The 14465-nt window shown below is 47.8% G+C and overlaps 1 long non-coding RNA gene across 1 annotated transcript; it reads right to left on the reverse strand.

Moving 5' to 3' along the window:
• Window positions 1-103: 103 nt before the first annotated feature.
• LOC131481702 (uncharacterized) lies at window positions 104-9905 on the reverse strand. The gene is made up of 3 exons (XR_009246524.1): window positions 9685-9905; window positions 968-1144; window positions 104-156 (listed from the first exon to the last, which is right to left on the reverse strand). It is a non-coding gene; the product is annotated as an uncharacterized LOC131481702 (long non-coding RNA).
• Between the last annotated feature and the right edge of the window lie 4560 nt (window positions 9906-14465).

The following is a 14465-nucleotide window of genomic DNA, read 5'->3' on the forward strand; positions in this document are numbered from 1 at the left end:
GTTCTCCAGGAGGTAGAGGGAGAGAAAGGGGGAGGGAGGAGGGAGAGAATTTGGCTTAGTGGCTTGTCCTTCCTGTTATCAAACATCACCCAAAGGTGAAGCCTGTGTTCTCTTGCTGCTCAGGGACTCTGCCCTTGAGTCCCAGGAATCTCAGAGCTGTTGATACAGGATATAAGCTGGATTCACAGCCAGTGTTATAGCCTAGTAGGTAAAGCTGCCACCTGCAATGCCAACATCCTGTATGGGTACCGATTCATGTCCTGGTGTTCCACTTCCGATCCAGTTCTGTTCACATGTATGGAAAAACAGCTGAAGATGGCCCAAGTGCTACCCTGAATCCATATGGGGCATCTAAATCAAATTTGTAGCTCCCAGCTTTGCTCTGGCCCAACCATTTGGGGAGTGAACCAGCAGATGGAAGACCTCTCTCTCTCTCTCTCTTTCCCTCTCTGACTTTCAAATGTATAAGTAAATCTTTAAAAGAAGATGGAGAAGCAGCAGCAGAAGAAGAAACAGAATTGATACAACCAAGTCCCTCTCTACCTTCCAGGTGACCAGCACCAACCCAAACCAATCAAGGTCAAGGAACATCCAGACTCTAACTACAGAAGACCTCTTAGTGCCCAGCCATGGTACTTCCCACCATGCACACATGCCCAGAACAATCCAATGTAACCAGTATCTGATCTTCCTGGGGTGGAAGTAGCAATCAGCACTGTCATTTTGAGCATGATATATAAAACTACAAAAAAACAAAACAAAACAAAAACCCCAAACCAGGGATGCCTGTGCAGAATGCTGACCTGGGGGCAAAATGAGCGCTATGCTGAAGGGGAACAATAAGAGGCGCATGTCGGGTGCAGGGCAGAGTACCATGTGGAGAGAAAATGATACACCTGTCCAATCCCGCATGAGCACATATTCAGTGTCTGCAGTCTCCCTTCTATTGGCATAGCACCCAACAAACCTGATTGCATGGTGGCCTGTTGCCAATGGCTCTTTGCAAATGAGCCAGAGAAGGTGGGATGTTGACACCATGAGACCCAATGTCAGGTCAAGGCTGCTCAACTCCCTTCACTTTCTTTGTTGGCATTGATTGTGTGAGTTCCATCCAGGGCCAGAGCCAGGACCAGGCTCTGAGCTCCTAAGTTGGGAAGAAAAAAGTATAGTTGGCTTCCAAAGCTGGCCTTTCTGTGAGCTCCGCTGTTATGCTGTGGGCCCACTTGTCAGCAGCACCCAGACTATCCATGATGGGAGGTAAGCTAGGACTCCACGACAAGTAACTCTTGTGTATAGCATCTTCCAATTCCCCTTGTGTAAATGTTCCCACTGTGGCCCATTCCACCCCAGCCGTACTGTGGTTCTTGAAGCCATGTTGTGAAAAGCTGAACCTATGCTGATGGAAAGTTGCCCCTCTGGGCACTGAGAACAACATGTTTCCAAGGAGGGCTCAAGCTCAGAACCCGTGAAAGATTGACCTGGAGTTTGGATGCTGCCCTGTGGGTCCCTGAACGCCTTTAAAGACTTCAGCAGAGGTGTGGCCAGGTCAGGGGGGCCTTGGAAAGATCACTTGGAGATTCCAAAGGGGAGAAGAAAAAGGAGCTGAACATCTGAGACAGGAGAAACCACAGAAGCCCCATCAACATAGCCTGGGGGTCTCGAGGAACCCCTATTCCTTTCCCCCACCCTAGCTAGTAGGCTCAGATGCTTTGCTGAATGCTGGAGGAAGAGTAGCTTCAGGAGCCAGTGGTGAGCTTGCTTTGGGGACATGTTGCATCCTCCTGGGGTTTCTAAGATGAACTGAACACACCGCCTGCAAAGTGCTCCAGCAGGTGCTTAGCCCTTAAGATGTGGCTGGAGAAAGACAAAAAGGCCCAAGGGAGGCACACGGAAAGGCCGTCCCTTCCCACTGTGGCTTCCTCTATAGTGGTAGGCCCACAGAGTTTGTTCGCCAGGTGGGACCCCAATAGAGGTAAGCCCAGCAAACTTTGCATTGTTGGTTTATCCTATGGACTTTAGTGCCATCCCCACATTCGTGGGGAAATCAATGGGTCTGGCTGTGGCTGTGGAAACTAGAAGCTGAGAAACCTTGGACAAATAATGCTCAGCTCAGCGCTTTCTCCACCCAGGGAAACAAACCAGGTTGGAGGGGAGGGGAAGGGCGCCCGGCCATCAGGAGGTTATGAGGCCATAAATAAGAGATTTGTGGTAAATAAGCTGGCGAACATATCCGCCGCCTGCTCTTTTTTATCACTCACCTAGAGAGTAAAATTCCCAAGCATCTTTCCTGCAGGCCAATAAATACCCTTCCACAGGAGCCTGTATTTACATAGAGAGCAAGAGGGAAGCCGCTGCTCCCTGCGCCCCACGTCAAGCAGGAACAATGGATGGCCCTAAAGAGGATGGCTGAGCCCAGAATCGATGTAAATGCAGTTTCTTTTCCCAGGATGATTTTCCTGAACAGGGGTCAGCCTGAGTTCAAGGCTTGTGCTTGGGAGGGAGGCTCTGGGAAATCCTGGGCCAAGGAAGTAGCTAGGTCCTCCCAGGCTGGCTCCCAGCAGCATGTGTCTTGGTCCCCAGCTCTGTCTCCAAAGTGAAAGAGACCTACCTGCTACATCCCCATCACCAGAGGCCATTCCATGGTCACATGCAGGTAGTACCTGCTATGTGCTCAGCATGGGAGATAAACAGAGGCAAGGACAGACAAGCCCCTGCCCTCCTCCTGAGAAGTAAGAGTTCAAGGGAGAGCCAGCCAGCAGAGTGACATATGAGCAGGCATGGGATGAGGAGAGAGCCTCCAAGGGAAGGGACTGCTTGGGGAGCACAGGCCTGGAGCACGAGGAGGTATGATCCAGATAGAGGTAGGAGAGCATTGGGCACTGGAAAAGATGGGAAGTGGCTTCCTAGGATGTGGTTCTTGCATGTCTCTAGCCCTCAGAGACTTTGTCCCACAGGCAATGGGAAGCCACTTTGGGATCTGAGACAAGGGTATGACGTTCCCAGAGACTTCTGCAAGAAGTAATCAGCCATCTCTTTGCATGATGGTTTCAGGACAGTATTTCAACTCAGAAAAACATCTAGCACAAAGCAGTGAACATTGGCCTGAATGCAGGAAATCTTACATGGTGATCTTTCAAGTGGGTGCCCACTCGCATGAGCCAGAACATCCAGTGCTGTGGGGAGCATTTTCTTTTCCCTTTGAAGATAGAGCGATAACGAATATGGTGGCAGACAGGTAACTTGCCCAAGGTCACCCAGACTCTGCCAGGCTGAGCTAAGATTGAAACTCAAGTGTCTGTTGAAAAGACTCCAACACAGTACCTCTTAGAAAGAGGAGCTGGAGATAATGGAGAGAGGGACCCAGATAGGAAGATGGAGGCAGAGACGGGGATGAAGAGAAGGAAAGCTTGGAGGGGAGGGTGTGTGTGGTGAGTGAGCATTGAATCTTCCAACACGCACCAAAGTGAACTTTACTTACTGGTCTTCCAGGACACAACATCTTGTGAATGTTCCCATCACCAACAGCACGAGCTTGCAAGTGCACACACACACATTCATGTTTGGCCACAGAGCGTTGCTTTACTTTATGAAGAATGATCAAAACTTTTCTTTCTGAGCATTCAGCTGTTCCTTTGACAAATCTAGATGTGGTAAACTAGAACGACAAGGCAATAGGCTGTACCTGCCAAGGGTAATTACTCAGCATTCCTTAAACCATGCTTTTCTGTGTTACTACTGTGAGATGCACAGTAGTCCCAGGAAGCCCTGAAACCTCTAGTGGTCTGGTCTGTTACCTCAGTGTGGAATTGTACTCTTGGGGTCTCAGCTGCAGGAGATGACAACCCTGGTCTCTTACAAGCTCCCTTGGGGGTGGTGTATTTATAACTGACCCTAGACCCTGTCACCGGCTGGACTGCGTTTCCCATCAGGCAGAGTTGTCCCCGTCCCCATCCCCATTCTCCACCTGCTGTACATGCATGGCCAGGTCCTTGTGTAGACTATCCTATAACCTCTCTTGTCCTAAAGAGAAGCATAGAGCAGGCCCAGCCTCCATCCCATTTCTCTGTTCTTGCTTTCCAGCCCACAGTCGTGTAGGACAGTTGGACAGGGTCATGAGCTGCAAGTGATAGGTTCAAGGGCAGGAAAATGGATTCCCCTCTTTGTCTTTCAATCCAAGCTGGTTCTCCAACTAAGTTGTCAGAGCAGATCATCAGGGATATATGTGCTTGCTCATCTCCCAAGCGTCTAATACCTTGCCTTAAGCAACCTGTTAGAACCCCTGGGAAAGGCTGTTGATGCTGGGATTTGGGGATAGGACATGCATCAATCATGCAGGAAAGCTCATAAACAACTCCCAGGCTCTCTCCTGGTGACCAAAGGTGGTTGCTTATTTTTGTAAGCAGATGTTTACTGGGTAAGGAGCAGGCAAAGAGGAAACTGGCCAAAATCCAAACCACAAACTGGCCATGGCTCTGCAAGAGACCTTGTCAAGTAATCCTGACTCTATCTGTGACTGGCTTTGAGATGCCAGGTTGGTCACTTCCCCTGTGGAAAAAGAGAATCCTGCTCTGCAGTCTTCACAAGGCGGCTGAGTGGCTCCAGAGAAAATTCTGGAGACAGCTGGGAGTTCAGAGTTGATCTGTAAAAGAGAATGGGCATGATATCAGACCACTGGCCAATTCCAATCCCTCAAAAGGCCTGCAAACATTCTACTCACAGACACCATCCCAAGGGGACAGAACTCAGTGAGTACTCACAGCTCCGGCCAGGCCCTGAGAAGAGGGGACAGGTCTCTGTCTACCCACTGGGGGCCAGGAGACTTGCTGAGTGACCATCTACACCACAACCTCATGCAAATGACCCTCTCCACTTCCAGGGCTCTGGGCACAGGATTCCGCTGTACATCATCCTTCCTTGTCCCTCCACATGTCCCCCTAAGCTGCCTGTCCTCTGCTCTGACCTTGCTCTCAAGGTCATTTATCACTGGACAGAACTTAGGTGGGGGAACAATTTGCAAAGCCCTGAATGGAGGAGTTCTGTGTGTTCTTTGCATCACCACCAGGCTGCCGCAAGTTGTTGACTCGAGGTCTCTTAGTTTCTGCATGCAATGAGCATGTGAAATCCAACCCCTGATGCGGGGTTGCCTTAAGAAGCAAAACTGACCCCCATAAAAAAAACACAAGTATGACTTGGTAGTAAAACAAAGAATCAAAATAGATCATGGTTGTGAAAATGGTTTACAGGCTTAATATCTTCTTTCGCATGTCTATACAAGTGCATCTTGCAGTATTTGTGGAAAAATGGGATAAAAAAAATCACTGTATTCTGGGTCAAAAGCGTATTAAACCCATGCATAGGTTGCTTTCATAATACACATTTCCCCTAACTTTTTGAAAACCCCCTCTTACATAAAATTCAAAATAATTTTTTGCACCAAGATAAGCATATCTTTTCATTTCATTTTCTGTGAACTTTTGAAAGTGGCTGAATGTTTTGAGTTATCTCACCACCAAATACCAACCTGGACCAGGAATTGTTTAACTTGGTTGCCTGACCCGACTTGTGCCTTATTAAACAGCAGCCACTGGGCTACATAACAAGGGCTTTTGTGTTGAGTTCCACACAGGCTGATAGGCAAACATTGGTCATCCAGTCCAAAGCTGAGTTCCCATTTCTTCCCTACCCTCAACAGACACTGGTGCCAAAGTCAACCTTCTTGGCTTCATAAATAAACCCAGTAGCTCTCAGCAGAGTAAAGTAGGTGGTCGCCTAGGTGGGCTGTGACTTTTAGCACATGACTGGAATTCACCAACAGGCACAGAAGTGTAAGTATTCCTCCATCCTACCACTTCTTCTCATCCTGCAAGGTGACTAACACCAACATCCCAGGAGGACCCCCATGTGCCTCTCTCAGAGTCCCTCCATTGGCTCCACTGTCTTTCACTCCACCTGCTGCACGAGGATGGTTCCTCCTTGGGAATAAAGCTCATGACACTGTCACTCACTTGTGTATGCTGTCACTTTGTTGTCAAGGCTGACCACTGTGTCCTCATCTGGGACTTGTGGCAGCCTTTGGAAGAGGAATGGTGTTAAAAGGCTATCACAAAACATCTTTCTGGTCTGACACAGGCAGTTTGAAAGTATGGGCCAAGCTGTAGCACACACTGGCATGCACAGGAGCCAGGATGGGGTATGAGCCATGCCAGGCTAGGCTACCACAGCTGCCAGTTCTCATGAGAGGCAAGGATGGGGGCTGGCTGGGTAGAATTAAGCTGTAGCACCCACTAGTAAGAGTTGAAACTAAGAGCAGGACGGGCCAGGCTGGGTTGGAGCAATCACTAGCACACGCAAGATCTGTGGCTGGGAGTGGGTCTGGCAGGGGAGCAAAAGGGACTTCCCTGCTGAGCTTAAGTTCCCATTGGTGAGTGTGAGAGCCAGGACTGGAGTTAGACCAGTCTGAACATTGCTGCAGCAATCGTCGGCATGTATGTAGGCTGGATCTGGGGATGTGCCAGACTGAGGTTTTAGCACCCGCTGATACTTGCCAAGAGCCAGAGTTGTGTGACACAGGCTGGTCCAAGTACCCATGAGTGTGCAACTGAGAGCCAGTCTGATAGTCCTACTTGTGAGCATGATAGCCAAGGCTGGGGGCAGCCCAGGCCAGGCTGGGCTTCAGTATTCAGGTCTGGCAGTGAGCCAGGCTGGGCCAGCCTGCAGTACCACTGGCAGGTGTGAAAGCCAGGATTGGGTGCAGTCCAGGTTAGGTTGGGATACAATATTCTCCAGTTAGCATTAGGACCAAGACTGGACTAGGCTGCAGCACCTACAAGCATGAACTGGGACTGGGGGAAGGTGGAGCAGAGCCAGGATACAGCACCCACTGGAGAATGCTAAGATAAGGCGGGCCATGCCACACTAGGCTATAGCACCCACCTGCACAAGTAAGATTTCAGGCTGGAAGTGAGCCTGGTAGCGGAGCTACAGGGGTTCTCCTACTGGATCACTGATTCCACCGCTTATTGTGAGAGCTGGGACTGGGGGTAGACCAAGCAGGGCAGGGCTACAACAATCATTGGGCTACATATGAGCTAGGTTTGGGGGAGGCCAGGCTAGGCCTAGCCACTATATCCACTGGTACATGCAAAAGCCACGATGAATGCAGGCCAGCCAGGCTTTGTGGCAGCATCTGTTGGCAAGTGTTGGGACTGCAAGTCATACCAGACTGGGCTGCAACACTCCCAGGAAAGTGCAAGATCTGGGGCTGCGGGTGGGCCTAGTGTAGAAATTATGGGACCTCTTTCGCTGAACTACAGTTCCTGCTGGTAGGCATAAGAGCCAGGGCTGGGGTGGGCAAGGCTGAACAAGGCAGCAGCATCTGTCAGCATACATGTGATCTTTGTCTGGGAGTGGGATGAGTTAAGCTAACTACAGCACCCGTAGGTGTATATGAGAGCCAGATGGGATACAGGACAGACCAGACTAGCCTGTTGCACATACTGTCATGCACAGGAACCAGGACTTGGGGTGGACCTGTTGGAAATTATTGGGGGTTGCCCCAACTAAGCTGCAGTTCCCATTGGTGTACATAGAGTTGGATTTGTGATAATTTAGGTTGGACTAGGTCAAAGCACCCATTAGTTTGCATAGGACATGGGACTGGGGACAGAGCTGATCAGGTGACTGCAATCACTACTGTGCACATAGGCTGATGTGTGTGATAGACTGAACCAGATTCCACACTAACTGGTACACACCAGAGTCAAGTCTGAGGCCATCCCAGGCAAGATTTCTTGGGGGAATCCCCCAACTGGACTGCTGGACTCAAAACTCCAGCCATGGAGAAAAATCACAGGATCTGTGTCCTTACTTTGATATGCATGTATTGGGACTGGGTCTCCTCAATTGCTGATGCCTGTGCACTGGACAGCATGTCCAGATGTACACAGGGGGATGGCAGCCAGTTCCTTCAGGTTTACAGAAGATGTCGAGTGACATGTCAGAGGATGGAAAGCAGAACAGATTGGACAACTCTCCTGGCCAAGCTTTGGAAACAAGTGTCTGGGCAAGTGAATGCATTAAGATAGATTTTGTCAACCAACAGACCTTGGAAAAATTTTCTCATCCCTGGAGCAACAAAACTAAGAACATCTCAGGACTATCAAAAACACTTAAGCAATACCCTCAGAACATTCTTCACCACATTAGTATCTCTAAGATGACATCAAATGGCCATCTCCAGGTGTTGATGTAGTTTGGTGTCTAGGAGAGGCTCTCTCTCTTTTTCCGCACCCCAGATACAGAAGGAAAAGGGGAGAGGGAAGATCCAAGAAACAGATTCTGTGATAAGAGCTGTTACCACTTCCCCTCCCTGTGACCTCAGATGAGCCTGTCCCCTGGAGGTGAATCAGCTCCACAATCAAACAGATGTCATTGTCACAGAACTGTGATGATGATGAGCTGAGCTAAGAGGATGTGGGGTGCTGGGAGACTGTCAAGGAGTCATTCTCATCAGCTCTATTGCCACTGGCCTGGGAATTTGCTTGGAGGTGGGTGCAGGCAGGCTGACCTCCTAACATAGCCTGTGTTAAATCCTCTTGACAGTTCCTTCCCATGTTGGGTTGCCCTTGGTGAGCAGGCAAAGGGGTTTGTGGTGGGGCCCTAGGATTGCAGATGCACCCTCATCAGGCTTCACCAAGCCGGCAGGGTTAGACAGACATCTTACGGGGTGGGAAGGATACTGTCCATTGAGCAAAAACAGAAGTCATCTCGTGTTTGTTGTTAGAGGCTGAGCCTGCTGCAGACTGCAGGCGAGGGCATTGATGAGGCTCCAGAAAGGTTCCTAGTGTACTCACTTGATCACTGCCAGGGTTCCCTACAGGAAAAAAAAAAAGTAGCATTCATGCACTTTCTCATCAGAAAGAACAGCAAGAAATTGTTGCCACATCCAAACTAGTCTTCAAGTTTGGCAGGTGCAGGCCTCATATTCATGAGGATGGCGAGAGACTCTTTGACTGGAAAAATGCACCCAGGCACCAGAAGCAGCTTCCGTCCCCACTGGACAGGAAGGTCAAAAACTGGTCCCTCTGCCTTGGCACAGCATGGCCAGGGTCTGTTAGACGTGCGCCTGCTGTGTTCTGTTCCCTGGAACCAAGGCTCAGGAAGCTGTTCCCCAAGGGGGTTGGTGGCATTCCCAGGTGGCCAAGCCTGCCTCCTGCCTCCTTGGGAAGGAGGCTGTCTAAACAGCCCTCCTATTTAGATCCAAGTAACCTAAATTGTCTTTCAATCAACAACAGACACTATCCATACACCAAGCTCCAGCCCAACAGTTCACCCCGGAGCTGGTGGTTGGCAACAGGCCCAGCTGAGGCTGCAGAGAAAGGTTGTTTCCACATACAAGGTCCACCAGGCAGTGTCTCCAGCCTCCTCTCTAAGCAGTTCTTGGTTTGTGCTCATAGATTCCCAAGGGGTTCATAGATCAGCAAATATGATTCAGGTGACCTCCCAGCAACCCTATCATAACTGTGTAAGAAGTAATGAATGTAGTTGTAGTTTTTAGGGGGTAGGGAGAAAAGATCTTCAATTTCTTTTTCTGTCTGATTTTCTAAAACAAGTGAAGATGGCCACAAAACCCAACTGTGTTGATCTCATTCCTGTAGGTCTTGCTTTGACCCAGCCCACGCTCACCCAAGGCTGGAGATGCTTTGACCTTCCTCTGGTTAACTCATATCAGAAACTGGATCCACTCCAGTGTTGGAAACTGACTTAGGAGCCATGTGATGCATTCCTCTTAGATCTCAGCCCCAGGAAACAGTGACAGCCTCTAATGACAAGGATGTGTCCTTCCTTTTACCATGAGTTGACAGCTGCATAACTCAGGATGTTCTCATCCCAAGTCCTGCTGTCACATGGTCTGATTTGCCTTTGATGTTCATTTAGCCATTGGCTTTTGTGCATCACAATTGACGCTGGATAGCTGACTGAGCAACGTAGGGCTGATCCGTAGTGTAACAAGATGACTTGGACCCCAGATTTCTGTGTTCTCCTTGGCCTGTTTGATTCCACTGAGGTTTTAATCAGCAAGGATTCAAACTGTTAGATAGTACTATTTCAGTCCAAGCACAACCTAACTGGTTTATAAATCAAGAGTGGATATTTGTTTAGGGGTTAGGATATTAGTTAGGGTGCCCATGTCCCATAAAGGCATGTCTGGGTTAGTTTTCTGACTCTGGGTTCCTAATTCCAGCTTCCTGATAATGCAGAGCCTTGGAGGCAGCAAGGTTGACTCAAGGTTGGTCCCTTCCACTCACATGGAAGACCAAATTGAGTCCCTAGCTTTTGGCTTCAGGTTGGCCCAGCCCCAGCCATTGAAGACATTTGGGGAGTGAACCAGAGAATAGGAGCTCACTCTCTCTATCTCAGCCTCTCAAATAATAGTGATACTATTTTAGAACACATATATGAATTCATTTAATAGCCTGAAATACAACATTATGGACCTGAAGAAGCCTATACTATTATTGTTATGACTTAAGTATGAAGAAATGGGAAAAAAGAAGGCAATGTCTTGCTGAAAGCTACATTGCTCCCAAGTAGCAGGTTCAACACTGAAGGTGACTCTGAGGCCAGACTTTTTGCTTAGACCGAGACCTCTCATCACCAGCTCCTCAGTGGTACAATTCTCTGCAGGGGTCTCGACAACCATTGCTGATTTGAACCCTTGCTGTGTGTTCCCTTAATGAATCTGCAGCACTGTTACTTCCATTGCAGAAGCAGCAAAGCAGATGCTGGGACCCTGTGCCAGTCAGGCCAAGCTTTCCCTGAAACTTCCATGCTGATCACACTCTTGACCCTGAACCCAAATGCTGAAATCCTGACAACTGACTGAAAAAAAAAACAGGTTGGATGAGATAAAAGGAAAGCTGAATTTCGGGGTAGGAAATAGTGTGTTTTCATTGTGCACAGTTGTCTGATTGCACAACTGAGTCTGCCTGTCCCTTGGCGCGTGGCACTGCATTTGCCTTCAAAAACACCCTTCTTCTGAGCATTAAGAAGAATTCCACTAACTCAGCAATCTTCTGAGCCAGACATCAAGGGCTGACACTGAGGTTCTCCAGTGGTACAAAACGTATCATACGATGCGCTACTCTCAGAACGGGGTTGGCTTTCAAAGAAGACAGACTTATACTTGCCACTACCTCTAATGCAAAATAAAAATCACAAACTACCTCCCTTTTTCCTTTAACCAGTGGTGGCATTTCCAAAACTGTCCCCACTCTTTCCTTTTTTCAAATCAAATATGTATGGTTCAGGTCCCTGTTGAGTCTTTAATCTCTAGAATTCACCTGCTTCCTTTTGTATTGATGAGTAGAAAAAGAGAAGCACTTCAGAAACATATTTGAAGACTTGGTGCCTTTCCAGAAAAGAATGGATTTCATTTGATTCCTAAACATAATGATAGTTTTGGAATTAGGTGCAGCCAAAGATGCTAAATGTGAATTTTGAAATGTTACCAATGAAGTTTGCTGTTTCCGTTCAGCCTGATGCATTTGGCAGAAGATTCAGACGCATGGATTGGCCATGCCATATGACAAGAATGAAAACTTCAGTTAAAATGCGCCTCATTTTGCCTGCTTTGGCATCCAGCTGATGAAATTCCAGGAGCTGTTGATGAATGAAAGCCATGTTTGCCTGAAGAAGCCAGTAAAGTTGCTGACTGGGAACATTATTATGCGCTTGGTCAGATATGCAGATACTTGCACAGAGACATCGGCACTGGGTCTCAAGTGTGATTTTCACCAAACCTGTGGTCTGTGTCTGAGAGAATGTGTTTTCCTGCACCTAAAGCCACATGGACACATAGCACAGAAGATGGGGGGATTTAATGGAGCATGCTCATGTGGGCATGTGCCACCGTGTACAAGGATTTCAAAAAAAGCTGTTCCACGTCGAGAACAAACGGATGTGTTCTTGAAAGACAGCCACACCCTAGAAAACTAGAAAAGCAGCTACTCACCGGGATGCAGCTTTCTTGGTGTCACCCCCTCTTTCAAGGGAATAAATTCATCTTTTCCAAAAGCGCATCAGCACGGAGTTGACTTTGTGGGTGAGCACTGAATGTCCTGAAGGAGGACATGCCCTACTTGCACACCTGCGTTTGTGAAAGATAAAGTTCTTGAGTTCTCTGTCCTTGGCGGATGGTGCATGTGACTGGGATTCATTGTGGTTCTCACTCAAGCTCCAGGGTGAGGTTGTTCACCATCATGTCTCAGAAGCCTGCAGCTAGAAAGTTGAGTGCGCAGTTACTAACCGTAAAAGACAGGCATTTACACATGTCCGCTTTCCACCTGTTTCTTTATGGATATAGATCATCTGTTCATAACTTTCACCCACGTGACTGTCAGTACACTGGAGCACTTGTGCATGCAAAAATATGTGTGCATTCCTGCCTGTTTTACTCTGTACAGCACTCTGTGGAGCATTTTGTCATGCTTTTTATACTTATTCTAAAATAAATCCCCTGTAAAAACACAAATAAATGTCTTTTAGAGAATTTTAAAAAATTGCTTTGTCTGAAACTGAATTTTGGAGATTTTGATCAAGTAAGATTTTAGACCTCAGGGATTTTAAACTTATAGGATTTCAGGGTAGGTGTTGAGCCTACCAGGGAAGACTTTGATGAAGGCACTTGCATCCTGCATTAAAGTAAATAGTTCAATCCTCTTCTCTGGCTACTGACTCTAGCTGCCTGCTGATGCAGATCACAGGAGGCAGTGGACGATGGCTCAAGTCATGGAGTCTTGTCACCTGTTGTGTGAAGCCTGAGTTAAGTTCCTGGCTCCCAGCTTCATTGTGGCCTTGGCCCTGGATGTCTGGGCTTTAGCGAGCAAATCAACAGATAGGAGCTTTCTCCATTTGTCTGCTTCTCTCTGTGTCTCTCAAATAAATCAATAAATAAGTTTAAGTGATGCATCTTAATGATTTTGGTCTTTTGAAATTTCAACATCTGGGGTTGTGGCATTTGAGAAGTGTTAGGAAGATGATCCAACACTGTCCCACCTCTAAGTCCAAGTTCAGAAGGGCCTGTCCCCATGCTGTCTTCCTGCTTCCCTTCTGATGCACATTTGTCTGACATTTTAAATGGCCCCAGGCCTGAGCAGGGGAGTGGAAAAAAATAGGACTTGGTGCACCTCATTTTCATACTAAATGGCAAAGCATCCAGTTGGCAATGGTTGATTTTGTGACCTTGAAGATTCTCCAGTGCTAATTACATGTAAGATTCCACCTGGCTACTGCTGAGAGAAACCTTAAGTCATTGACCAAGGAATTTCTCAACTATTGTTTGTTTGTTTGTTTGTTTGTTTGTTTTGCTGGGAGTGGGGGATGAGCAGGGTGGAGGGTAACCTCTCTTTGGAGAATAGGATGCAAGTTCCGGCCACTCTGCAGCCTAGGTCAGCCCTATTCTCATCATTGTTTTTGGTAACTGAATGATAGCATGACATTTACAACAATTTTCCACTGTTTTCAGGGCTGACTCTCCAAAAACAAGGCTTGTTGCTTGTTTTCCATGGATCTAAACACCTTTCTCATTGTCTTTGAATGACAGAACATTTATTTTTCTGCAAAGGGGAAAAAAATAGAAGTGTAATGTTCAACTCTCAGCATAACGTGTCTTTGATTAATATATATTGTAATCATCACAGAATACACAGCTGTCTATTAACGATGGAACCAAATGAGTTGAATAGATTATCAAAGAGCAGCAGCCCCGATTCCACTCTGTGTTACACGCTTGTCTTTAGAACATTAATCTCGTTACAGGTTTGAGTCTGATTCCAATTTTCCTGACAGTCAGCAAGAAGGGGAGGAAAGCTGATCAAATACGCCAGAGGCGGCGAGAGCTCAGATCTCCATGGGACTGAAGAAGGACAGCACAGCGTGGCTTTCTTAAAATGATGATTCCAAAGGGATGAGCAAGGCAGGCAGGGGATCCGAAGTGCTTCGAGAGCACAAGGCAGTATTCCTGGCTGAGTGAGTCAGGTTATTGGCAAGGATGGGTAGAAGGCTGCAGGTGGCAATGGCTTTCTCTGGGGCAATGGTAACGAGGAGAAGCCAAGCTGGCAGCAGAGGGATTAGAGGAGACATCCAAAGGAGCCCCAGCCTGACCTTGCAAGCTCCCTCAGTCCCCAAGGGTACTGACATACAGCAGGTGCTGCTGTTCAGAGCTTTAGCTGCTAGTAACCCATAATAGCTGATTTGGGTTTCTGGGGACAGGGGCCACGGGAAAGGACTTACTCAAATTCCTTTGAGATTGACCTTAAGGACCCTGACCCCATCAATCCAATTGACCAAGTTTCCACCTGAGCCATACAAAACCAACGGCCCCTCTAGCACTCCCTAAAACATCTCCAGCTCTGCCTGACCAAATCACAAGTGACCTACACTGCAGCCACATCCGCTACCATGCC

This window comes from Ochotona princeps, chromosome 13 (genome assembly GCF_030435755.1).
Source record: "Ochotona princeps isolate mOchPri1 chromosome 13, mOchPri1.hap1, whole genome shotgun sequence".
NCBI classification, from domain to species: Eukaryota; Metazoa; Chordata; class Mammalia; order Lagomorpha; family Ochotonidae; genus Ochotona; species Ochotona princeps.